Below are 25,787 nucleotides of genomic sequence, written 5' to 3' on the forward strand. Positions count from 1 at the left end.
GCAATGAGGTATCACCTCACACCTGTTAGAATGGCTTTTATTTTTTAAAAAAGAGAAGTATTAGCAAGGATGTGGAGAAATTGGAGCCCTTGCACACTGTTGGTGGGAATGCAAAATGGTGCAGCTGTTATGAAAAACAACACAGAGTTTCCTCAAATAATTGAAAATTAGGACTACCATATGATCCAGCAATCCCACTTCTGGGTATTCATCCAAAGTAATTGAAGTCAGGATCTCAAAGATATCGATGTTCTCCCTTGTTCATTGCAACATTATTCACAATAACCAAGATATGAAAACACCCTAAGAGTCCACTGACCAATGAACAGATAAAGTGTGGTATGTATGTTCAATGGAATATTATTCAGCCTTGAAATAGAAGAAGATCTTGGGATTTATGACAACATGGATGAACCTAGAAGACATTATGCTAAGTGAATTAAACCCCTCACAGAAGGATAAATATTGCATGATCCCACATATGTGAAATGTCTAAAATAGTCTAACTCCAAGAAGCAGTGAGTACAATGGTGGTGACCAGGAACTGAGAGGAGAGGGAAATGGGGAATTGCTGTTCAACAGGTATAATCTCTTAGTTCTATAAGATTATTAAGTTCTAGAGATCTGCAGAACATAGTGCCTACATTGAATAATATTGTATCGTATACTGAAACATTTGTTAAGAGAGTAGATCTCAAGTTAAGTGTTCTTACCACACATACACAAAAAAAGGGCCAGGAGAAAACTTCTGAAAGTGATGGATATGTTTATTACCTTGATTGTGGTGATGGTTTCGCAGAGGTATGCACATGTTTAAACCCACTATTGTATACATTAAATATGTGTAATTATTTTATTTTATTTTTTATTTTTTTTTAAGATTTTATTTATTTATTTGACAGAGAGAGACACAGTGAGAGAGGGAACACAAGCAGGGGGAGTGGGAGAGGGAGAAGCAGGCTTCCTGCTGAGCGGAGAGCCCGATGTGGGGCTTGATCCCAGGACCCTGGGACCATGACCTGAGCCGAAGGCAGACGCTTAACGACTGAGCCACCCAGGCGCCCCTGTATAATTTTTTTAGAGTCAAAGATTAGATATTGTATTAGTTTCCTGCAGCTGATGTTACAAATGACCACAAACTGAGTGTCTTAGAACAACAGAAATGTATTCTTTCACATTCTGGAAACCAGAAGTCTCAAACCAAGGTGTTGGCAGGGCTGTTCCCTCCAAAGGCTCTAGAGGAGAATCCTTCCTTGTCTCTGTCAGCTTCTGGCGTCTTGAGAAGGCCTTGGCTTGTGGCCATCTCATTCCAATGTCTGCCTCCCTCTGTTGTCATTTTTCCACCTCCTCTTCTGTCTCAAAACTCCCTCTGCTTCTTTCTTATAAAGATATTTGCGATTGCATTTGGAGCCGATCTGGAAAATCTCGGCGAAGCTCCTACTCTCAAGAGCCTTAACTCAATCATGTCTTTTGCCATATAAAACAATTCAGGAGCACCAGGGTGGCTCAGTCAGTTAAGAAATATGTGCTTCGAAGGATCCCGAGAAAGAACATATATAGTGGTATGGTTGCACACACTCGGAGTGTACTGAATGTCTTCCCTTCTTTTTTCTTTTTTGGAGGAGGTGGTGAGTACCACAGGCTTGTTTTCTTCTGTTATGGGCAGGGAGGGGTGTACTGAATGTCACCAAACTCTTCACTTAAAAATGGTCAAGATGGTGAAATTGATGCCATGTATATTTCACTACAACTAAAAAAAAAAAAAAAAAAAAAAGATTTGGAAACTGTGAGGTTAACTACCCCAAACCACACAGCTCTTATAAGGGGAAGCCAGGGTTTGAAACTATGTCTGACATGTAACAAATTACCACGTGGAGAAAAAAAATCAATAGATGATGATAAAACTGATCTTCAGACAAAGCAGAAACTGCAACTGAATTAACAGTAGCTTTTGGCTCCCTGCTCAGCTGGGAGCCTGCATCTCCCTCTCCCTTGGCCTGCCATTCCCCCTGGCTTGTACGCACGTTCTCTCTCTCTCTGTCAAATAAATAGATAAAATCTTAAAAAAAATAAAAAATGAAGTGACATTCAATCTTTTACCACATAAAGTAATATTCACAATTTCTGGGGATTCAGACATGGATGTATATTTTGGGGAGACCATCATTAAGCCTGCTACAGATATCAATTACCACTCCACCCCAAATATGCCCTCATGCTGTTTTCAGATATTCATTCTTCCTCTCCGGAATCCCCATGCCAACATGACTTCTGTCTCTTTCATTTCTCCTTCATAGAGCCCCATAAAAGACTGCATAGGGTAGGTCGTTTTATAATGAGTGCTGCTCCCACACAGAAACTTCTAGAAACCCTTCAGTAAGAGTATCCTGGGCACTTCCCTTACAACTCAAAGATTGGAAAATCAGCTAGACATCAGCTGATTTGCAAAGCAACAGAAGAATGTACTCGGCTCGGCATGAAATGATCAGGCTTTTAGTCCCTACTCTGTACCAGTCTGTTTTATGACCCTAGAGAGGCAAGTCTCTCCAGCTGTCTGGGCATTGGCTTTCTAAAGAGAGGGGCCTAGCATAGCTGACTTCTAGAAGCTCTTATTTCTAGGGGAGGGAAAAAAAATATTTTTCTCTATTCATCTCAGATTCACTGGCTGGGGCCCTGAAAAATGAAGTGGCAAAGACAGATTAACAAGAAAAAAACATACAGCCATTTATTAGCTGTATCCCACATACACTTAGGAGTACACAATGATAAGTAGCTTCAAGGGGTTGGTTAGAATTTGGGCTTATATAGGGGAACCTGGGTGGCTCAGTTGGTTAAATGTCTGCCTTCGGCTCAGGTCATGATCTCAGGGTCCTAGGATCAAGCCCCACATCGGGCTCTCCACTCAGTGGCAAGTCTGCTTCTCCCTCTCCCTCTGTGATCTCTCTTGCTTTCGCCCTCTCTCAAATAAATAAATATTTTTTAAAAAGAATTTGGGCTTATATAGCATTTCACAAAAGAACACTAAATTTGTATCGAAGTGACAAGACAAAGGAAAAGAACTTTGAGTTTTTAGGGTGGCAAATTGTAGGAAGGTAAACATGTGAGGAGAAAATAAGGACTAGTTAGTAAAATTTGTTAGGTAGACTCCTCTGGTGCCAACTGGGAGCTGAGAAGAGCCTGTAGAGTTGTCTCCAGTGGTTGAGAATCATCCTGCCCTTCCCAGTAGAGGGGGAGGGCAGAAAGTTTTCCTTGTGTCTGGCTTTTCTTTTCTTTTCTTTTCTTTTTTAAGATTTTATTTATTTATTTGAGAGAGAGAGACTGAGAGAGAGCATGAGGGGGGGGGGGTCAGAGGGAGAAGCAGACTCCCCGCCGAGCAGGGAGCCCGATGCGGGACCCGATCCCGGGACCCTGGGATCATGACCTGAGCCGAAGGCAGTCACTTAACCAACTGAGCCACCCAGGTGCCCCTTGTCTACCCAATTTTATTTTATTTTTTTAAAGATTTTATTTATTCATTTATTTGAGAGAGTGAGAGAGAGAGAGAAAGAGCACATGAGAGGGGGGAAGGTCAGAGGGAGAAGCAGACCCCCTGCCGAGCAGGGAGCCCGACGTGGGACTCGATCCCGGGACTCCAGGATCATGACCCGAGCCGAAGGCAGTCGCTTAACCAACTGAGCCACCCAGGCGCCCGTGTCTGGCTTTTCTTAATTACCTGCAGCTCAAAATAATCCTCATGTCAGAGTGGCATATTTTGGAGTGGCATACTCTGAGTACCCTTCAAATTCAAGATTAAATATGTTCTTTCTCGGGATCCTTTGAAGCACGTATTTCTTCTAAGTTACAGAAGAAAAGCATAGCCCTTTGCCCCCTCCTACCACAATTTGGAGGAGAGCATCTGCCCCAGAAAAAAGAAAAGAATTGAAGCGAGATAAAAATCATTTTCCAGTCCTGAGAGCCCAGATCTGAACACTTGAGGCTTTTGCAATAAGGAGGGTCAAGTTTCAAAGATCACTATCTCTGTAGTAAGCTCTATTGCTGTTTTGGAAAAAGTTAACAAGTCCTTCAGCTCACAAATGTTCGTAGGCTTAGCAGCTGTAACTGACTAGATGACTGTTTCTGTCTTCCTCCCTCATTCTGTCCTTCATGTCCCCTTCCCACATCCCAGCATATCCGAAGGAAAAGTTCTTCCCATGAGTCATTTAAAGAGGTAAGCCATCAATTAGAGACACAGTAACAGAGGATCAGAAAAGGCACAAGAAAAAAATTATCCTGTCCTCCCCATCACACTCCCTTGTGTAAATTCTAAAGGAAATAAATGAACTTCTGTAACCAGAAGAAAGTAACATTAACTAAGCACCTACTATGTATCAGACCTTTTCCTGGTTATCTTATCCTCACAACAAGACTGTGGAATAGATATTATCATCCCCTTTAAAAAATATGGACACAACAGCCCAAAGGGGGGAAACAACCTAAATGCCCATTGCCAGATGAGTGGATAAGCATGATTGGCATACACACACACTGGAATATTACTGAGCCTTAAAAATGAATGAATTCTGATCTGTGATACAACATGGATGAAACATTTAGACATTATGCCTAAGACATTATGCTAAGTGAATTGAATCAGACACAAAGGGACAAATATATGATTCCACTTACACGAGGTACCAGAATAGGCAAATTCACAGAAGGTAGAATAAAGGTTACCAAGGGCTGAGGGGAGGGTAGAATAGGAGTTATTGTTTAATGGGTATAGACTTTCTGTTTGAGATGATGAAAAAGTTCTGGAAATAGATAGTGGTATGGTTGCACATACTGTGAGTGTACTGAATGTCACCAAACTGTTCACTTAAAAATGGTTAAGATGGTGAAATTGATGCCATGTATATTTCACTACAATTAAAAAAAAAAAAAGATTTGGAAACTGTGAGGTTAACTATCCCAAACCACACAGGTCTTATAAGGGGAAGCCAGGGTTTGAAACTATGTCTGACATGTAACAAATTATCATGTGGAGAAAAAAAAAAAAATCAGTAGATAATGAGAAAACCGATCTTCAGACAAAGCAGAAACTGCAACTGAATTAACAGTAGCTTTTCAGGTCTACTCCAAGCTAATTTCCTGAGCTGCACTTGTGTTTTTTTGGATGACCGAGTGAATGGAAAGAATGTTAACACATCACCCTTTGAATATTACCTAACCACATCCTCATTAAATCTCTGCTGTGGATGGCCTCCTTTGTTGTGTTAGCCCCTGGTTCTACCTCTGTTTGAACTTGGAGAATAATTAAAGAATGAAAAGAAAAACAAATATGGCTCAGAAAGCCTACAAATAATGGTCTTAAGGAGAGTAAATATGGTGATTCCCTTTAGCCAGTGTCCGAGCATTTTGAGACGTCACTAGACTGTAGCTCTTAAGCTCATGTTTGCCTCCCATCCCAGGTAGCTGACACAATATCTGGCCAAGAGCAAGATTTTGAAATGTTTTTAATTAATTGAATTGAAATTTCAACCCCAAACCTGCCAGGAGACACTCTATAGGACCAGCCTAGATACTCAGTAATCCAAAGTCTCTTATGGAAATCAGTGATCTAAATTCTTTGGTGGTGGTTTTACCCCCTCTACCACCACCACCATAACAAACAGAGAATAATTCTCCTTTTTGGAACCGTGTCCTGGGCGTGTTTATCAAAGGACCACTGGAGCAGTTTTAAGTACTGCATCCTTTCCTGGTAATAATAATACCTAGGGTTGACAGCCTGACATGATGTACCTACTGAAATGATACAATATGGAATACCCAACATAACCTATGATGCGTTGTATTTTTGCCTAAAATATGTATCCTGAATCTAATGAGGCCTTTAGACTTAGTTTCCAATTTATGGGAAATATACAAGGCAGAGGAATACGTTAAAATAACACCACAAAGAATTAGATAATGACAGAACATAAGACACCCTTCAAGACAATTGGCCTTACTTTAAAACATTAGTGTCATAGAAAGTAAGAAGGGGAGGGGACTGCGGTTCTAGATTATAAGAGACTAAAGAGAAATAAAACCAAAATACATGTGTGAGCCTTCAATGGACTCTGGTTAAAAAAAAAAAAAAGGTATAAAATGGGCAATTAAAAATATCTGATTATGGACTGGAAGTTAGGTATTAGAGAATTATTGCCCATTTTCTTATGTGTGATCCTTCTTTTTATGGCACGCATGCTGAGGTATGTAGGGCTGGAGCATCATGATGTCAACACTTATTTTCAAAAGTTTTACAAAAAAATATACACACAGGCACACACATGCCTATATGTAAGCAAAACAAATATGACAAAATGTTAACAACTGTTAGATCTCGATATTCAGTATTTGGGTGATCATTGTACTATTTTCTCAAGTTTTCCATATATTTGAACATTTTCAAATTAAAATTTATTTTAAAAAGTAAACATCAAAATTAGGGGGAAAGTTAGTGTTTATTGAGTTTGTGCTATGTGTCCAGCAATGTTCTAAGACTTTATGGTAACAGCTCATTTAATCTTCATAACAACTCTATGAGACAGGTACTAATATTCTTCTCACTTTGGTGATGAGGAAAATATTCATTTATATGGTACAAATCTCACAAGGGAAGAACATGGGGCTATTTTAAGGCCATTTCCCAACAGGGCTGAAGTGAATTATTTCACTTACAATAAATGCCAAAAAAAAAAAAGACAAGAGGCAAACTTGGAATGAAAACCCTCACATGGAATTCCAGATTATTGAGTGCTTTCCTGACCTGGGAAACTCATGTCTTCTTCTTTTTTTTTTAATCCCTTAAATATTCATTAATGCAGCTACTGATATTGCTTCAAGCTCCATCTTTTAGGAAGTTGTGTAATAACATGACCTCAATCCTGCCAGAATTTTGTTCAGTTTTTAATTTAGAGGTTAACTCGTTCAGTTTTGAAAGCAGGAAACAGAAGCAGCCAAGCCAAGGCTGCGGCCATTTGTCTCACCACGGCCTCAAATGGGGCTGTGGGTTCCTGGGCCCCTCTCTTGTGAAATGAAGAGTTTGGCCACAGAAAGCATGAGATCCTTTCCAACTGAGACTTGCTGTCACCAGAGCTTAGAATAATCAGTGTCACAACTGGTTTTATTTTGTTCAATTAGGGAATTTTTTTTAAAGAAAGTTTCTTACAGCGGGGTACATGACTTCCCTTCTAAAGTTTTATGGTTCTATTTTAAAAGTGTCCCCTGTGGCCACTCCCGGACCTCTTTTTCATCCCACCAGTCCATTTATCTGATCCCCCCTTGTGAGCTGAGGCAGGAGATTCAACGTTAAGCAGTGGGGCGGGGGATGGGTGGGGGACAGGAAGCATTTTAAATTGCAAGTCTGTCCCTCTGGTTAGAAATGGTCTGGCATGCTAAGTTCAAGTCTCAATCTTCTTTACCTCCTCAACTTCATATTCCACTGAAGTGTACTATGTAACATAAACCTTCAATTACCTACAAGTTAGGAATAGTCAGATTGGTAGGTGGATGTACAGGAATTCTGCTACAATCTGTTCAGTCTCCAAAACTCTATCAGCCAAATAGCCTATCCATCTTCAAGTCAGAAAGAATGACCAAGCCCAACTCTTCCAAGTGGTTACAGGGAACAGGATTTTAATCTTGTAACTGAATTGTTGAAAATGGGCCCTGGGTTTGATTTCTGCAAGTTTCACGCAGGTCTCTGATGATCCTATATTGCAGTTGGAAACCTCAAGGCAAACCGCAAGGCATCTGACCTTGCCAGAACTGGGCTGTGAGAAGGACATCAAAGCAGGAGACTAACTCCCACCCCCCTGCCCACCCTCCATCCATCCTTCTGCCACCAGCCCCACCCAGCTCCCCAACAGAGCAGTCCCTCAACATTTTCTTACTTAGGAAAAGGTTTTGTAGCAGAAATAACTTTGCGTTGTGATTGATTTTTCACCTTTATTTCACACAAACACTTTGAAAAACACTTTTTTTTTTTTTTTTAGATTTTATGTATTTATTTGACAGAGAGAGAGAGCACAAGCAGGGGGAGTGGCAGGCAGAGGGACAAACAGGCTCCCCGCTGAGCAGGGAGCCCCATGTGGGGCTCGATCCCAGGACCCTGGGATCATGACCTGAGCCGAAGGCAGACGCTTAACGACTGAGCCCCCCAGGCGCCCCTCAAAAGCACTTTTAAATGGAGGCATTTCAAACTTTCTTTGGAAGGGATTTCAATTTAAGGTTGTCAGTTGTCTGTCCTTACTTTTTAAAATATATAGTGTATCCATCAACTTCAAGATGTAGCACTAAACCCAAGAAGCTCTCCAGGATGGAAGGAGGGCCTTCATCATCGTGTCTCACAGCCGTGGGAAACAGACCTTGCTCATTGCCAAGTACGGGTGGGAACGTGGAAAGGCCTTGTTCCCCTTTGATAGTGCCATCCTTCCTCAGAGGCTGACCCCCCTCCCTTTGGCCAGAACATCCAGCACCCGTATTTCTAAATCAGGACCAAAGGCAACAAAGTGTAAACTCTACATTCCATTCCTTCTGTAGGAAAGCTCTGTCAAAGTTCCCTTCTTGGAAAGGGGGAAGGTGGAGGAGTGTGCGGGCAACTGTCCCAGGAACATGTTTTCAGGGCAAATTCTCCTATCTTCCCATGGAAAGAGACTTCAAAAGGCAGCCGGTTAGAGTAATGAGCGTTGTGTCCCAAAATGGGATCCCATGTACATTCTGCTACAAAACAATTCCATTTTTAATTGACATTGGGGAGAAATGCCTATTAATAACTCTCTTGGAGAGTCACACTGTGCATTGGCATGTTAAAGCCTACTGTAAGGAAACCTATTTCTGTTTAATAATGCAAGATTTCCGAAAGCTATTTGACCATATAGTCTTTTTTTAAATCTCCTGTATGGAACACCTATTAACATCTGTTCTGAGGAGTACAAATTGGGAAATGCTGATTTAATGGAAAATCGTGACCTTTTGTGTCAGCAAATCTAAATGGGAATCACTATCTATCATTCCCTTGCTGTGGGGCCCTGGGAAATTTACTTGACTTCTCTGAGTCTCTGTTTGGCCATCTTTCAAAATAAGCGAGTAATTCCAACCTTACAACGGTACTGAGGACGAAATAAGCAAACGTATTGCTTGGCACCTGATGGGAGCCCTAATGACACCCTGTGGAATGCAGGTTGTGGGGCACTTTCCAGATCCCCTACTGGAATAAAGGAAAGACTTGCTTTCCCCAGTTGCTGGGAATGGCCGGAAGACAGCCCTCAGCTCTCAGGCCCCTTCAGGAATTGTCTTGGCTGAAGAGAACCATCTGCCCAAGGACATGTCCCATCCTCAGGCAAGCTGGGCGGGGGTTCCAAAGGTCTGACTCTCTTGCCCAATTTTGGGGACCAGTCTGAAGGGCTGTGTCAGCTTCAGAGTTTCCCCCATTGGGTTGGCTAAGGCCTCCCTTGAGACTACACTGCAGTCTATCTTCTCCTTCTCCCTTCATCCTACTTCCATTTCCTCCTCTCTCCCCTCCCTTCCCCTTCACTCTTCTCCCTTCTACAGGTGTTAATCCAAGAGCACTCCCTAATAAAACTTCTGCACACAAATTTCCACCTCACAGTCCCCTTCCTGGGGACCCAGTCAGCACCACTGTGATTCCAACAGCCCACCTTCCATCAGGACTTTGATGGCAGGGAAGAGAGGCGTGCATGGCACAGAGGGCCTCAGCAGGACCCAGATTCATGCATCTAAATAAGCTCCTTAAAAGAAATGCATCTCGTGCCAAGAAAATGTCCTTTCCATAAATGACTCTGACAGGCTCCCTCAGGAAGCCAGGGGCAGATAGTAAATATTTTAGGCTTGGCAGGCCATATAGGTTATGTCGTAACTACTCAACTCTGCCACTGTAGCATGAACACAGCCACAGACAATATGTGAGACAAATGACCATGGCTGAATTCCAATAAAAATTTACTTACAGAAACAGCGGGCTGGATATGGCCAGAGGCCATCCTTTGCCAACCCTTGCCCTAGACTCTTGCTATTCAAGGCGAGTTGGTCCTAGGATCATCAACATCACCTTGAATCCTGCTAAAAAAAAACAAAAACAAAAACAAAAAAAATGTTGAATCTCAGGCCCAGGCTCAGAATTTCTGAATCAGAATCTGTAATTTAGCTAGAAGATCAGGTGATCTCTAATATGTTTGAGTTTGAGCAGCAATGCTAGATAGTGCCCAGTATGGCAAGGTTACAGATGAGTATCACCCTGAACTGGTTAGTTTCTCTCTGTTTCATAATTACAAGGGAAAGACTGGAACCCAGCCTATATGGCTGATCTTGCCAAAGTATGTCACCTAGAGCAGGTCGGCTCCATGCACCCCTTTACTGGGCAAACCAAGTAAGTTCTGACTTTCTAACTGGAAGCCAGCAGTTAATTAATATGAAGGACACCTATTTATCAAAAGATATAATCAAGCTTATACAGAGAGAGGGGGAGTAAGAGGAAGAAACCTTCTTATCTTTGAGGGAAAGCTGAGTGAAGGAGATCATCTTGACTGTCAGACCCAAGAGCTCATCCTCCTGATTCATGCAGTCCTGTTTTTCCAGTAGAGACTCTGAAATATTGCATTAGTCAAATGATTCTGCAACATCATTTAAATGACATAAAATGTCTGCTTGTGCCTGAGCATGATTCTGAGGGCAGACTTGTGCCAGCCCATCTGTTTCTCTGGAGAATATATCCAGAATTAATTCTATTAGAAACAACAGGCTCGTTCTGGCAGGAGAGCTCTGGAAAGTGGATATAAAAGGCCTGTGTGCTAGAAGAACTGTCCTCATAAGGGACATCACCAGTATAAAGGCAGATATATCTTCTCATCCCCTCCATTTGTGCTCTGACAAACACCCAGAGATGCTTTCTTGGCTGAACTTCACACTGTATCCTCTATAGCAGGGGTTGGCAAACTTCGTCTGTAAAGGGCTGGATAGTAAATATTTCAGGCTTTGTCAGCTCTAAGGTCTCTGTTACAACTGCTTGATTCTGCCATTGTGCACAAAAGTAGTCACAGACAATAGGTAAATAAATGGGGGTGGTTTGTTTAATAAAACTGTATTTACAAAAACAAGGAAGTGAGCTGGATTTGACGTACAGATTTTAGCTGGCTGATTCCTGCTCGAGCATCTGGTCTAGATCACCACTTCTTAAATTTGAATGTGCGTAGGAATCACCAGGGTTATTTTGCTAAAATGCAGAGTCTGATTCAATAGATGGATGGACCCTTACCTTTTTAACCAGCTCCCACATAACAATGATGGTGGTGGTGGTCTAGAACTACACTCTGAGTTGCAAGGATTGAATATAGACCAATAGTTCCCAACCTTGGATGTACCCTGGAATCACCTAGAGAACTTCCTATCTCACTCCCACCCACCCCACCCCACCCCCTGCCAAATTCTGATTTCATTGATGTGGGCTATGGCTTGAGCATCAGGATTTTTAAAAGCTCCTCAGGTAATTTTGATATGCAGCTCAAATTAAGAATAGTGCATAGCAGGTGAATGAACTGCTCAGCAGTTTCTTTGATAAACATTAAATTCACTACTCAAATTTCTAAAAAGGCACATTTGTTCAGAGTGAAGTTATCCCTTGAGAAAAGAAAATATTTCTACCCAAGAGGAATGACACTATTATGTGTAAAGCAAACAAGTCCCCAAATTAGCTAAAAAGGATTCAATTTAGAGTCCAAATGGATGGATAAGCCTTATAGAAAGAACAAGCCCCTTTCTCTCAGATTGGGGCAAGAAGGAAAACACAAGATTTTGTGAGGGTGGAGCCTAAAAATTAGGGCATTCATTTTTTTTTTTTTTTGGACAATTTCTTCTTCTTTTTTTTTTTTTATAAAGATTTTATTTATTTATTCATGAGAGACAGAGGCAGAGGGAGAAGCAGGCTCCCCGCGGAGCAGAGAGCCCAATGCGGAACTTGATCCCAGGACCCTGGGATCATGACCTGAGCCGAAGGCAGACGCTTAACCGACTGAGCCACCCAGGTGTCCCAAAATTAGGGCATTCATGTCAACTGTTTTATAGAGGGAGAGACAATTACCCAGCAAACACTTTCTGAGCACTTAGAGTGTCCCAGGGAAGGTCATCTGCTGAGTGTGGGGAATGGTGAGAAGGACCTGATTACTACAAAATCTCAGAATAGTTACTAAGAACATTAGGAAAGAGGGACACCTCGGTGGCTCAGTCAGTTAAGCGTCTGCCTTTGGCTCAGGTCATGATCCCAGGGTCCTGGGATTGAGACCCTCATCGGGCTCCTTGCTCCACGGGAAGCCTGCTTCTCCCTCTCCCTCTGCTTCTGCCACTCCCCCTGCTTGTGCTGTCTCTCTGACAAATAAATAAATAAAATCTTAAAAAAGAAAAAAGAGAACATTAGGAGAGAATGCAGAGCAGGGGACAAATAGACTTCTCAGCATTGTAATAGGCCAGCTGCGGTTAGAGACATTTTTCAGTTGAATGAAAGGAAGAATTTGCTGACAGTAAAACTGTCCAAAGTTGTCATTGGTTCCCATCAGAAATGGTGAACTCCTAGTCACTGGATGATTTCAACCACCGGCAAAATCAGCACTTTCGTCCACAAAACCTATGGATCAAGAACAACCGAGCAGGGTGTTACAAGTAATTTTGGTATTAGCTGTTAAACTGCCAACCTTTGCCAATGAATGACTTTAAAAATACACTGTAGGGGGGCACCCGGGTGGCTCAGTCGTTAAGCGTCTGCCTTCGGCTCAAGTCATGATCCCAAGGTCCTGGGGTCAAGCCCAGGAAGCCTGCTTCTCCCTCTCCCTCTCCCCCTGCTTGTGTTCCCTCTCTCGCTGTGTCTCTCTCTGTCAAATAAATAAAAAATCTTTAAAAAAAAAATACACTGTGGGATATAATCACATCTGTCTCTCTAATAACATCTGTCTTAATTATTTGCATCACCGATTCCCCTGGAATGGGAGGAAAAGGTGTGGCACAAAGTTGGCGTGACAGGAATTGCACACAACCCACAAACGGTCTTACCTCACTGGCAGAAGCAATGCATCTCGCACGTGAGCATTATCCCTCAAGCGTGGGGCGGTGGGAAAAAAAGCGGGGGGGCTGCGAACTGCTTGCGACAGATGGTAACGTAGCCGGCAGAGCCAAGAATTGAATTCAGGGAGGGGATGTTGAACGGAGCAACAGTTAAAAGTCCTTCCAGCTCTAAAAACTCGGTGATTCTAAGAAAACACCCAGGCTTCCATTTGTTCTTTTGGTTTGGAAAGTGAAAGTTCCATATGAGAGGGAGGATGAGTCACTGCATAAATTATTCAGGGACTGAAGTCCTTTGGGGAATTGCTCTCTGGTCTTTGAGGCAGGGATCTTCCCCCTGTATCCCAAGTCTGGGTTAAGGCTGCATTTTGATCTCTCGGATGCAGAGAAAGCCCACATATAAATAAATAGACTTCCTCCATCTCGTATCTTCATGATTATCAAAAGCGTCACCTCGTACGTAGCTTGCAATACATTAATTTCCTTTAAGCCCAGAATTGTTGTTGCTAGCGGGAGGCAGTCAGGTTATCAGCTTTCCCATGTTCCAGGTGGCGACCTTAGATAAATTGCTTTCTGCTCAGTGCCAGCCTCATCATAAGTAAAATGAGGACAATGATGTCTACCTCAGAGGGTTATCATAAGGACATAATACATGTTGGTTACTTAGATTAGCACCTGGCAAGTACAAAGGTTAGTATTCAGGCTATGTTAGGTATTACAGAATTCCTGCCTTCTAGGAGCTGGGAGAAAGATCCATTTACATGGACACACTTTAACAACACATGCAGCCAACAAAAGAAGAACATAAAACAAAATGAAAAATGGACAGCAGGTATTTTCTTAGCTCTCTTTTAGAGGTTCTACCTGTTTAGAAAGTGAAGAACCAACTTTTTAGCTCAGCATCAAAGTCCTTCATGATTTGATGTCAACATTTCTACACATACAACACATTCTTCTCATTAAGTCAACAACTTACACTTGAACCAAACCAGACCACTAACTGTGGTCCCCATTGGTTCTATATCTTCCTGTCTCTGAAAACTTACTCTTAATATTTACTCAACCCAGGGGCACCTGGGTAGCTGAGTTGGTTAAGCGTCTGCCTTCGGCTCAGGTCATGGTCCCAGGGTCCTGGGGTCAAGCCCCGCATTGGGCTCCCTGCTCAGTGGGGAGCCTGCTTCTCCTTCTCCCTCTGCCTGCAGCTCCCCCTGCTTGTGCTCGCTCGCTCTCTCTGTCAAATAAATGAATAAAAGCTTAAAAAAAATATTTACTCAACTTTTTATTCACCTTTGCTGGTCAGTATCTTCCCATCCTTCATCATCCAGGCTAAATACTTTCTCCATGAAAACTTTCTTTAAAACCTCCACAGACAGAATGTGTCTATCCCTCTCTGTGGTGTCTTAATGCTTTATGGCTCCATTACCATATTGGCTTAGAATTATTTTGGGATGCCCACCAGATTTTAAGCGTCTGAAAAGACAGAAATTGCTCCTTATTCATCTTTATATCCCACTCTCTGACCCAAACCCACCATTACCACCTTTGCAATATGTACCATGTAGGCCATGGTACCTTATATAATGTAGGCATTTGATGAAAGTGGGCAGGCTATGTGAATCTCTGGGATGTAGGAAAGCATATAAACAGAATGGAGATCGGGAAGAATTCCTAACTAGTCCAAGTGGGGCAAGAAGAAGGAGATGGCTATAACTCAGGGGCTGGGAGCACTTATTAAATTTAGATGCTTAATGTCTGAGAACAAATTCTTGCATCCACTTAGTACTGTTTTTTCAGGTGCTGGCCACACCCATCCTCACTTCCAAAAGAACTGCCCCCCCCACCTCACAGTCTCTGATGAAATGGTTGGTGAGTCAATTGCGTCTGTTCTACCATAGTCCATCCTCCAGCCTGTGCTGATTGGATCAAGGCAGCCAATTCACAGAAAGCCTATTTACCAGGGCGCCTGAGTGGCTCAGCCGGTTAAGCGACTGCCTTCGGCTCAGGTCATGATCCTGGAGTCCTGGGATCAAGTCCCGCATCGGGCTCCCTGCTCAGCGGGGAGTCTCCTTCTCCCTCTGACCCTCCTCCCTCTCATGCTCTCTGTCTCTCATTCTCTCTCTCTCAAATAAATAAAATCTTAAAAAAAAAAAAAAGAAAGCCTATTTACCTATGGTCTCAGGAGACAAATCGAGCTCAGCTAATGGCTCTTTCCACTGAGAATTTCAAACTGGGACTTGGAAATACTCAGCCAGGAGCTATAAATACCAGAGTTGCTATAATAACAACCTAGCTGTATTTATTGAGCATGTACTATATGTCATCACTACGCTGGGTATTTAAGGACATTATCTTACTTCTCACAATATCCTATAAGGTTGAGGCCCCTATTTTCGAGATGAGGAAACTGGAACCAGAGAAGTTAAGTGGTGAATCAGGAGTCAAAATCCAGCAATCTGTCTCAAGAGTCTGTGCCCTTAATCTCTGCGCCAGAATGTTTGTTTCTCTAGGGCAGGGCAGGACAGGAAGAAATGTCCTGAAGACACAGAGTTGGGGCATCCCTTTGAAGGTCCCAGACAAGATAAGGAGTAAGCTGAGGAAGTCAGTCTAAGGAGGAAAACACAATAAGGACAGGAGGACCAGCAAAGAGAGCTACATAAATGAAAGATCACGAAGCCACCGAAAGACCTCATTTCCTGTCAGCGGTAAAATTCCCAGGAGCTTGGCAATATTGTGTTTCCTGCCTTAGGATTTCACAAACCCAACTGCTTATGTTAAATTGGCCTTTGCGTGAGCTCAATCAAGTGGGGCCTCTGTGCAATGAACAGAACCCCGTGCACTTGTTCAAAGTCTGTGTCACCCTATTGAATGTTCAGCCTGTGGACTCAGAGGTCACATTCATGGCATGGTCCCCCACCTAGCTCAGCTTGCAACTCTGCAGACCCTCTTGCTCAGGGAAGAATTCCTTGCTCAGAGTCAGATTTGGTCAATAAAAATACAGGACACCCAGTTAAACTTGAATCTCAGTTAACAACGAATAATTTTTTAGTTCTGCCACCTCGATAAGGGTGTGACCTTGAACTGCTCCTTGATGTGTTTAAATCTCAACAGCTTCCTTTATTAAAAAAAATGGGTGTGGGGGAAGGGGCTGCCAATAACAAAATATTTGTCCTGCCTCCTACTTCCAGCCAAGAGTGTGGCTGTGGTTTACCCAAGATAGAGTAGGTGAAAAGGCTGTGCAAACAGGGAGCATATTTTTTTTAAAGCCTGGCGTTCCTTAGGGCTTGTGTGTAAACCCCGGCTTTTATCAGTGGTGCTGCATCAGGCAGTAAAGAGAAAGGTACCTTTATCACCATGGCGTTTCTCTCACTCGTGTCTCTGTTTACAAAGTCACAGGTATTGCCAGAAAAATACATTCTTTTTTTTTTCCTCGCTGTTAAAAAACAAAATTCAACTGAGTAAATTTGAAGATCAAATTGGCTTTATTATTCACGAATCGGCCAGCGTCCCATCTAGCAAATAGAAAGGAGCTCCACCAAGCTGAAGAAAAGGAAAGGCTTTTAAATGTGGAAAGGGGCGGGCGCCTGGGTGGCTCAGTTGGTTAAGCGACTGCCTTCGGCTCAGGTCATGATCCTGGAGTCCGGGGATCGAGTCCCGCATCGGGCTCCCTGCTCGGCAGGGGGTCTGCTTCTCCCTCTGCCCTCGTCCCTCTCATGCTCTCTGTCTCTCATTCTCTCTCTCTCAAATAAATAAATAAAATCTTAAAAAAAAAATGTGGAAAGGGGCCCCCAAAAGGCAATTATCAGCAAAGGATGAATTGTTTCAGGCACGGTGGCCTTCCTAAGGGGGGAATGGAAAGGGTCTATGAGCTGGTTATCTCACTCCTGCTGACCAGGTAACTCCACGTTGACTGGTTAAAGGTTACATTCCTGGAGGGTTCAAACTGCAATTAGGTTAGGTATTAAGTCTTGTTTTGCTGCAGTGGGGTTTAGCATAAATGACTCCATTTTGGGTCGGCTGCCTCCTTTTTAACATCACTAATGAGTCAGCTCTGGAAGCACCAGTCTCTTTACCAGTAAGAGATCTATTTTTCCGTGGCTCTGTTTACTCATCTGCAGAGATGCTCTCCTGGGCCGACCCTCCACAGTCTCAGCTCTGCGTCTTTCCATGTTTCTCTACTTTGCCAAATCTTATCTTCTCTGCCAGCTTGGGCCTAGATGGCCCCCTACCCAACCCCTCAACAAGGATTGTGATTCCTGTTCAGGGGATGCTTAACTATTTGTTTGGGGAGAAACCTGCATAGCAATAAAGAGATGGGCCAGATGAATGTTAGCTTGAGAGTCTGGGCAACTGTGAGACTCCCTGAGAGAGTTAAGTTTACCAGACACAGAGGGGTTTTAAATATAGTTTAATTTTTTTTTTTTTTGGTGGATTTGTTTGTAAATGAACCATGTCTCCCTCATAAATATTACTTTGTGGGGTTTTCCCAACTTCAGAAAGGCTTAGTGTCTCATCAAAACCACAAAACTCACTAAGCCATGGTCTTCCTATCTTGCAATTCATGGAAACAGGACCAACATTTCCTACAAAGAAATTATGAGATAGTTGATGCTTTTGTTTTATGAAGTTATGGGGAGTGGGAAGGACCCTGGGGGGGGGGGGCGGAATCCTGAGATAGGGTTGCCAGATAAAATACAGAATGCTGAGCTGAATTTGAATTTCAGATAAATAATGAATAAACAACCAATATCGCATGGGACAGACTCATACTACAAAATTAGTTGTTGTTAACTGAAATCCAAATTTAACTGAACACCTTGTATTCTTATCTCCTGGATCTGACAACCCTACCCAGTTCTGGCTCTTAAAACGGGTAACATTTAAATTCTCCGGTCCTCAGAATCCTCTGTAAAATGAGAAGGCTGAACAAGACGAACTCCGCCACTCAATAATTATGTGATCCTATGACTCAAATACTAATGAACAACCAAATGTGATCCTGGGTGACTTATTTCATCTCTAGGAGGGTCCATTTCCTCATCTTCAAAATGGGGATGATAAAGCCCATGTTAGAGAGACCCATGCAACGGGCTCCTGCCTGTGTCAAGGACAGACAAAGCCCAACATTAGCTGAAGTGGTGAAAACAGATTTTATGCAGTAACTAATGACTAACTGATGACAGGAGGGGAAAGAGCTGAGTTCCATTCGGATTTGCAGAGGTGGCTGGGCATTTAAAGGCAGAATGTGGGGGCGGGGGGTGAGGGTCGAGGAGCCATGAAGGCTCCAGTGGAGTCGGGAAAGTGAAAAATTACCAAGGGTTGCTTAGTGTAAATGCGATTAAGCCAGCTGTGTCTGCAAGCTGGCAGTTACTGGAGCGAGGATTCCATCCTCCCACAGAGACTGAGAGACAGAGGCCTTATCCTTCCTGATGATTGCATTTCAAAGAAATGGCTTTCAGGTCTGGGAGAAAGACTCTCCTGAGTGTAGGAGATACCTATACATCTCAAAGGGACAGAGGACAGATTTACAATTGTCAATTTTTTTTTTAAGTAAATGCTCTAAGAAAGAGAGGTCAGGGGCCTGTTGTCAGGTGTCGGCTAGAACAAACAGCCAATTATTTTGACAGCCCTGAATTTTTCCAGATAGGAACTCAAAGGGGGACTGGGTAGTCCCAGGGATAAGGCCTTTTAGGCTGCTAGGAGCCTTTAGAGGGTTGGTCAATCCTCTTAGTGCAGAGGTTTGAGATGACGTCTGTAGGCAGGCAAAGTTCTCTGCAATTCTCACCTTCTAAAGCACCTGGCGTAGGAACGTGTGCTTAACAAATAATCATTCAGGGCGCCTGGGTGGCTCAGTTGGTTGAGTGGCCGCCTTCGGCTCGGGTCATGATTCTGGAGTCCTGGGATCGAGTCCCGCGTCGGGCTCCCTGCTCGGCGGGGGGGTCTGCTTCTCCCTCTGCCCTCTTCCCTCTCGTGCTCTCTGTCTCTCATTCTCTCTCTCAAATAAATAAATAAAAAATTAAAAAAAAAACACAAATAATCATTCATTTACTTATTCAAAATACCATAAGATCATTCGTAATCAAAATGTAGCCAACCAGAATTTCTTTTTTTACAATTTACAAAGTTTTAGTGTAGAAAAAGGAATAGGAAACTTGCTTAAAGTCTAAGGCAATTGTTGGCAGACAGTAGACATGCTGCAGTTTATTTTTAAAATTTTTTAAAGATTTTATTTATTTATTTGAGATAGAGAGAGAGAGAGCACAAGCGGGGGGGAGGGGTAGAGGGAGAAGCAGGCTCCCTGCAGAGCAGGGAGCTCGACATGGGGCTCAATCCCAGGGCCCCAGGATCATGACCTGAGCCGAAGGCAGATGCTTAACTGACTGAGCCACCCAGGCGCCCCTTTGCTGTACTTTAAAATGAATTTTACTTTTTCATGTCTCTTAAGACTTGTCACTAGTGTCTTTTGTTGACATGGAGTCGGTGATCTACAAGCACAAAATACACAGATTTAAATCATTCTAGAGCTTAACTTGTACTGTGTGTTAGCTCTCAGCTTGCCCCCCTTCGTTTAGTCCCAAACTAAGATTTCTCAGCTTCTGAATAGGTCAGGGTACTATACTGATTTAATTATATCTATAGTGCAGTAGATCTCAGCTGGGTCTGGGGAAGAGTATATGTCCTATTTTTGTTTCTCTTTTGCTCATTAGATTTCTATTTTTAAATGGTACTGAATTGTGAGCTTAATGTAATGTTCACAGAAGCAGTCATGGATGAAATTGTATTCCTCTCTGAGTTTTCAGAGTTCCTCTTTCTACAAAGAACCCTTCCGTCCTTCTTAGATGTGTTCCTTTCTCTCCACCCCCGTTGGCATGGCCTCAGTTCTGTCCTTCAATACTTCCTGCTGCATTATTCTAATCCTGTTTTAACTGGTCACTTTACTTCCAGCTTTACTCAGTGCCGGCTAGGATAACTTATATATGACAGAAGTGCAAAATTAGAGTATAAATGAGATGGAAATTCATCCCTCTTGCACTTAAAATTCTGCCTGGCATGGCAGCTCTGGACCAACGCCATCGAGGCCCAGGCTCCTAGCTTACTGCTCTGCTATGCCACATAGTCCAAATGCCTCTTTCGTGTCCACACTTCAGCCTGTGGAGACTGGGAAATTGGTAAGGGGATGGCACAGTGTACCTTTAAATGAGTAACCCAGAAATTGTACTTTCAGCTCACATCCCATTGCCTGGAACTCATATGACCCACACTTTGCTACGAGGCAAGCTAGAAAATGCAGTCTTTACTCTGGGCAGCCATGTGCCCAGCTTATAAATTGGGGTTTCCATGAGTACAGATAAAGAGGAGGATAATCAAACTGTAGCAGCTAGACTTGTGGTGAGCCCAGCATACGGTATAGAGAAGTTGAATCCCTATGTTGTACACCTGAAACTAATGCAACATTGTGTCAACTCTATTGCAATAAAAAAATTTCTAAAATAAATAACAAAATCTTAAAAAGAAAGAGAGAGAGGGGTGCCTGGGTGGCTCAGCCGTTAAGTGTCTGCCTTCCGCTCGGGTCATGACCCCGGGGTCCTGGGATCGAGCCCCACATCGGGCTCCCTGCTTTGCGGGAAGCCTGCTTCTCCCTCTCCCACTCCCCCTGCTTGTGTTCCCTCTCTCGCTGTGTCTCTCTCTGTCACATAAATAAATAAAATCTTTAAAAAAAGAGAGAGAAAGAAAGAGAGAGAGAGGAGAAGGCTATCTAGTGGCATGTCCAATATGGGAGCCACTAGCCATATGTGGGGCTACTTAAATTTAAATAAATGACCATGAAATGAGAGTAAAAATGCAGTTCCTGGCTACATTTCAAGTGCTCAACAGCCTAAGTGGCTAGCTGTTATGGTATTGGGTAGCGCAGACATAGAACACTTTTATTGTCATTGCAAATTCTCCTGGATAGAACAGATATAGACAACCATCATTCTCATCCATACCCCTCCAAACAAATTTTATCATGAGATCTTCCTAAATATAACACTCATCACCTCATTTGTTTAAAGTTTTTCAGTGGGTCTCTACTGCTTACAGTATAAACCCCAAATCTCCTTGGCTTAGCCTAACAGCACTTTATTTAATCCGAACACTTCTTACCCCTCAACCTCTGTCTATACTTCCCCACAAATGCCTTCCACTTGTATCATGTGGAATTACAGGTCTTCCAACATGGAATGCTTTTGCATTTGCTGTGCTCTCTCTCCTTTGAATATCAACATCTTCACTGCTTAGCTTACTTACTCTCTCTCATCTAATCACTGGGTACTAAGTCCTAGTGTCATCTCTTCTTAAACCGCCCCCCCCCCCATGCACCCAGCTTCAATATCATTAGAGATTTTTATTATGTGCCCCTAAGGAATCATAAACAATATTCCATCATAGCACTTAACACAGTGAATAGTGATTTAAGATCAATTATTTTTCTTTCCCACTACCTAGAGGTTCTTTGAGGCTAGGGCATATCATACAATTTTGTATTGGCACCTCATTAGACTTTCAATAAGTGTGTGATAAACATATTAACTTATTCATTATTTTCAAGTCCTTCCCTTTCCGTATCTTTTAAAGAAGGTAGATCTCCATGAAGACCCTTCGTTTTGCTTCTGTGGAGTGACTGTTGGGGTTGCTAATGACAGAAGCCAAAAAAGAAAGACCTAATTTCTTTGCATGAGAAAATTTACAGGTGGACCTTCTGGGGGTGGAGGTTTTTCCCCACTGGTGTGGACAAAAATATGGTGGATGGGAAAATGGGGATGTTTGGGAGAAAAAGAAATGGCAGCTCCCATAGGATGTAGGGCATTGGAGAAACAGATGTTTAAGAGTGATACTCAATGGGGGGGCACCTGGGTGGCTCAGTCCTGGGTTCGAGCCCTGAGTCAGGTTCCCTGCTCAGTGGGGATCCTGCTTCTCCCTCTCCTCCTGTCCCCCCAGCTTGTGCTCTTTCTCTCACTCTCTCTATCTCAAGTAAATAACTAAAATCTTAAAAAAAAAAGAGTGATACACAATGTAATTCCCTTTTCTGGATTCACAAAAACTTTAGTAACAGTCTGTGCTTTTAGAGAATCATTCAGGTTTGTGTTCCTTCCAAGTAGAAGAAATTTATACAGCAGGTGCAAGGGCTTGTCCAAGGAGGCCCAGTTGCTCTTAGTTGACAAATAAATTAATGACACTAGGTCTGGACACAATCCAATAGCAGGTGAAGTTTCAGAGCATCATCTTTCTAAACTTGTGTGTGCAAGTTTAGAAATGTTCACAGGTATTCACACCAGCATACTCTGCTTTTCTCTCTTGAAGAGAAGTCATGATTCTTCATCAGCACTTTCTATCTGTCATGAACAAATAGAATACTGTGATGAGGCTCGAGCGAAAAGGAATGCTCATGGGGTCAGAAAAACTGGGCTCAAATTGTGACTTTTTCACTTACACTTACAAAATTAAGTAACTCACAGAGCCTCTCTAAGCTTTTGCTGCTTTATAAAATAGATATGACATTATCTCCCTCATAGGATGGTCTTAAGGGTAAAATGAGCCGGTACCTGTAATAGTTCTAGGACCACATTAGGCACTCAGAAAGTTGAATCTGTGTAACCATTGTACACCCTCCTTCCATGTGATCCAGTCTCTGAAAGATATCACTTTCAAATAAATACAACCGAGCAGCTGAGAATAATTTTTTTTTTTTTAAGATTTTATTTATTTGACAGAGAGAGACACAGCGAGAGAGGGAACACAAGTAGGGAGAGTGGGAGAGGGAGAAGCAGGCTCCCCGCAGAGCAGGGAGCCCGATGTGGGACTCGATCCCAGGACCCTGGGATCATGACCTGAGCCGAAGGCAGTCGCTCAACCGACTGAGCCAACCAGGCGCCCGAGAATAATTTTTAAAAAAGGGAGGGAGATCCTAAACTTCAATATCATTAAACTTGTTGGAAAATGTTAGAGTAACCAACTCATACTTTTAGCAAAACTTTTCACAATCCCTTTCTTGTTCTTCTCATATTCCACAATTCTCTGAACCCTCTCACTTAGCTAAACCCCTCCCCACCTCACAAAATACCTTTACCAATATTCTGCCGATGAGGGAATATTTTTCCCTCACTCAGCTTCATCATGTAAATCAATATAGCTTGTCTTCCCAAATCCTTTCTTTCTCATGGATCTCTCTTTCTTCCTTTGTTTTCTTCAATTGTTTTCATCATGGAAGTCCAGGAGCTGGGCATAAAAGGGACAGGTATTCCTCAAAGGTCAGGTGTCTTTTGTCCATTTGGGCGGCTACCAAATATCATAGACTGGGTGGCTTATACACAATAGAAAACTTTTTGCCTCTAGGTCTGGAGGCTGGAAGTCCAAGATCAGAACTGCCAATATGTTTGGGTTCTGACGGGAGCTCTCTTCCAGTTGTAGACTGCCGAGTTCTCTCTGTGTTCTCACATGGTGGATGGAGCCAGGGAACTTCCTCAGGCCTCTTTTTTAAGAGACCATTAATCTCATTCATGAGGGTGTTGGTTAACCTAATCACTTCCCAGAGGCCCCATCTCCTAATACCATCACCTGGAGCATTAGGATTTCAAAAGATCAATCTGGGGGCCGGGAGGGGTCCACAAATATTCAGACCATGGCATCAAGGAATGTGGACAAAAGACTAAGTAGGAAAAGACAGCATTCCTCTCTTTGGAAAAGGCTAGGAGCATTGACATTTTAGTAATTGCTTTACTTTGTCATATTGGTAAAGAGATAGATTGGAAGCCATCACAAAATAAGATTTGAAATCAGAAGTTCAGCAACCCTCCTGAGCATCTGCTGAAATCACCGTCTTGAGCAGTTGCTACTTTCTGGTTGGGCAACAGCAGCCAGAGGACTGGGTTCCAGGTGCTTCCTAGTATGGTCAGCATCCTGTCCAGAAACTTGGTGCCCCTCAGCAAGCAGAGCAGGTGTTCTCCCAAGAGATTCCTCTGTAGCTGGCGCCCGGTCCATCACAAATTATTTCTTCTAGGCACAGGCCGTGCCCATGCAAATGTGGACCCACCATTTTGCAGAAAGAACTATGTCTTTGAGCTCAACAATTCTCTAATGCAGTAATTCTGCTAATGCAGAAAAACTTCCCATTTTCTTCCCCTTTCATAACACTAATCTCTAAGTTGAATCCAGTACCTCTTTTGCAAACATATTTGGGATTTGTCCTCAGAACCAGATCCAAATGGACACCTTACTTTAAAAAAAATGTGGCAGGTGTTTACATAATTAATTCCAAGCTGTTTCTTGTGATTTATTTTTCTAAAGATTTTATTTATTTATTTATTAGAGAGAGCAGGAGAACACAGAGGGAAAGTGAGAGGGAGAAGCAGACTCCCTGCTGAGCGGTATACGTTAACCGACTAAGCCACCCAGGCGCCCCGTTTTGTATTTTATTTTTATCTTTTGAGGATTGCTTTTACTTTGGGGGACGAGTTTTACCAACAATGAGGCTGATTTAAATTTGTGATCATATTGTTTAAATAAGCCACTTTCAGTTAATATTCCTGCATTTCTGTGGAAGAGACACTGTAGGTCAAGGATTTTATTCTATCGATTTAATCTGATTTTTATCTCACTCATTTTTTTCTCTTGGGTAAATACCATTCACATTGGTCTTTCTAAATCCAGGTGTCCTCCCACAAATTTTCCCCATACTAACCACTTCACATCTTTCAAGCCATTCTCCCCTTATAAGAGGCTGTGCCAAGTCATGCCCATCATCTCTTTCAAAATCCATCTCCAGACTTCCTTCTCTTCTGCACCATTTTCCCTAATTAGCCCCACCACATTCTGAGAGCCTCTTTTCTTTGTATATTCCTAAGTCATTGATAGAAGGTGACCTAGCATCCATTGATTCGTTGTTTTTTTTAACCTTCTTATATTATTTCATATTATTATTTTTAATCTATTTTTATTAGTTATTTCCTTTGTAACCTTTCCCACTGTCACCTGTTTATTTGCCCAGGAGCCAGACAGAACAGATTAGTAAACTTTCAATCCATGCCCATATTTCTCACTTGGTATAGAAAAAAAGTTTTTGTTTTAAAGAGACTTACTACTTAAAAATCCTAGGGAGAGGGTACCAGTCGGTTAAACGCCTTCTTTTGGTTCAAGTCATGATCCCAGGGTGCTGTGATCCAGCCCTACATCGGGCTCAGCGGGTAGTCGGCTTCTCCTTCTGCCCCTCTGCTCCCCACCCCCCACCTCGCGCGCGCGCGCATGCAAAAATAAATAAATAAAATATTTTAAAATCCTAGGGAGAGGCAGTGTGTTGTACCAAAATGATTGGAAGCTTTAATGTTAGACAAAGCTGAGTACAAGTCCTAGATTTGCCTTTGGCAAGTTTTTAAACTTCTCAGCTTCTTTATCTGTGAAATGAGTAAAATAATGCCTGTCTCCTGGAGTTCCTGGGGAAATTAATGAAATAACCATGGAAAGCACCTCCCAGTTGGCAGATGTTCAAGGAAAAGGAATTAGAATTCTGGTTGAAAGAATTTCCAGCTTTTCAATGCTCCACTGCATGCAGAGTGAACACTCCTAACAAGCCGGCCTAATAGCCCCTTGAGAGTCACCAGTTTGGGATGGGGGAGGATGGGTGTGGACAGTCTACCTGGAGGGGAGCACACCTAAATTCCAGGAGTGAT

General features: G+C 42.7%; 1 protein-coding gene across 1 annotated transcript in view; it reads left to right on the forward strand.

Annotated features, from left to right (window-relative positions):
• MMD (monocyte to macrophage differentiation associated) overlaps positions 1 to 25,787 on the forward strand; it is a 151,466-nt gene that overhangs the window by 49,091 nt on the left and 76,588 nt on the right. The window lies entirely within an intron of this gene.

Source organism: Mirounga leonina, unplaced genomic scaffold (assembly GCF_011800145.1).
Source record: "Mirounga leonina isolate KUSES-001 unplaced genomic scaffold, KU_Mleo_1.0 Mir_200, whole genome shotgun sequence".
Taxonomy (NCBI): Eukaryota; Metazoa; Chordata; class Mammalia; order Carnivora; family Phocidae; genus Mirounga; species Mirounga leonina.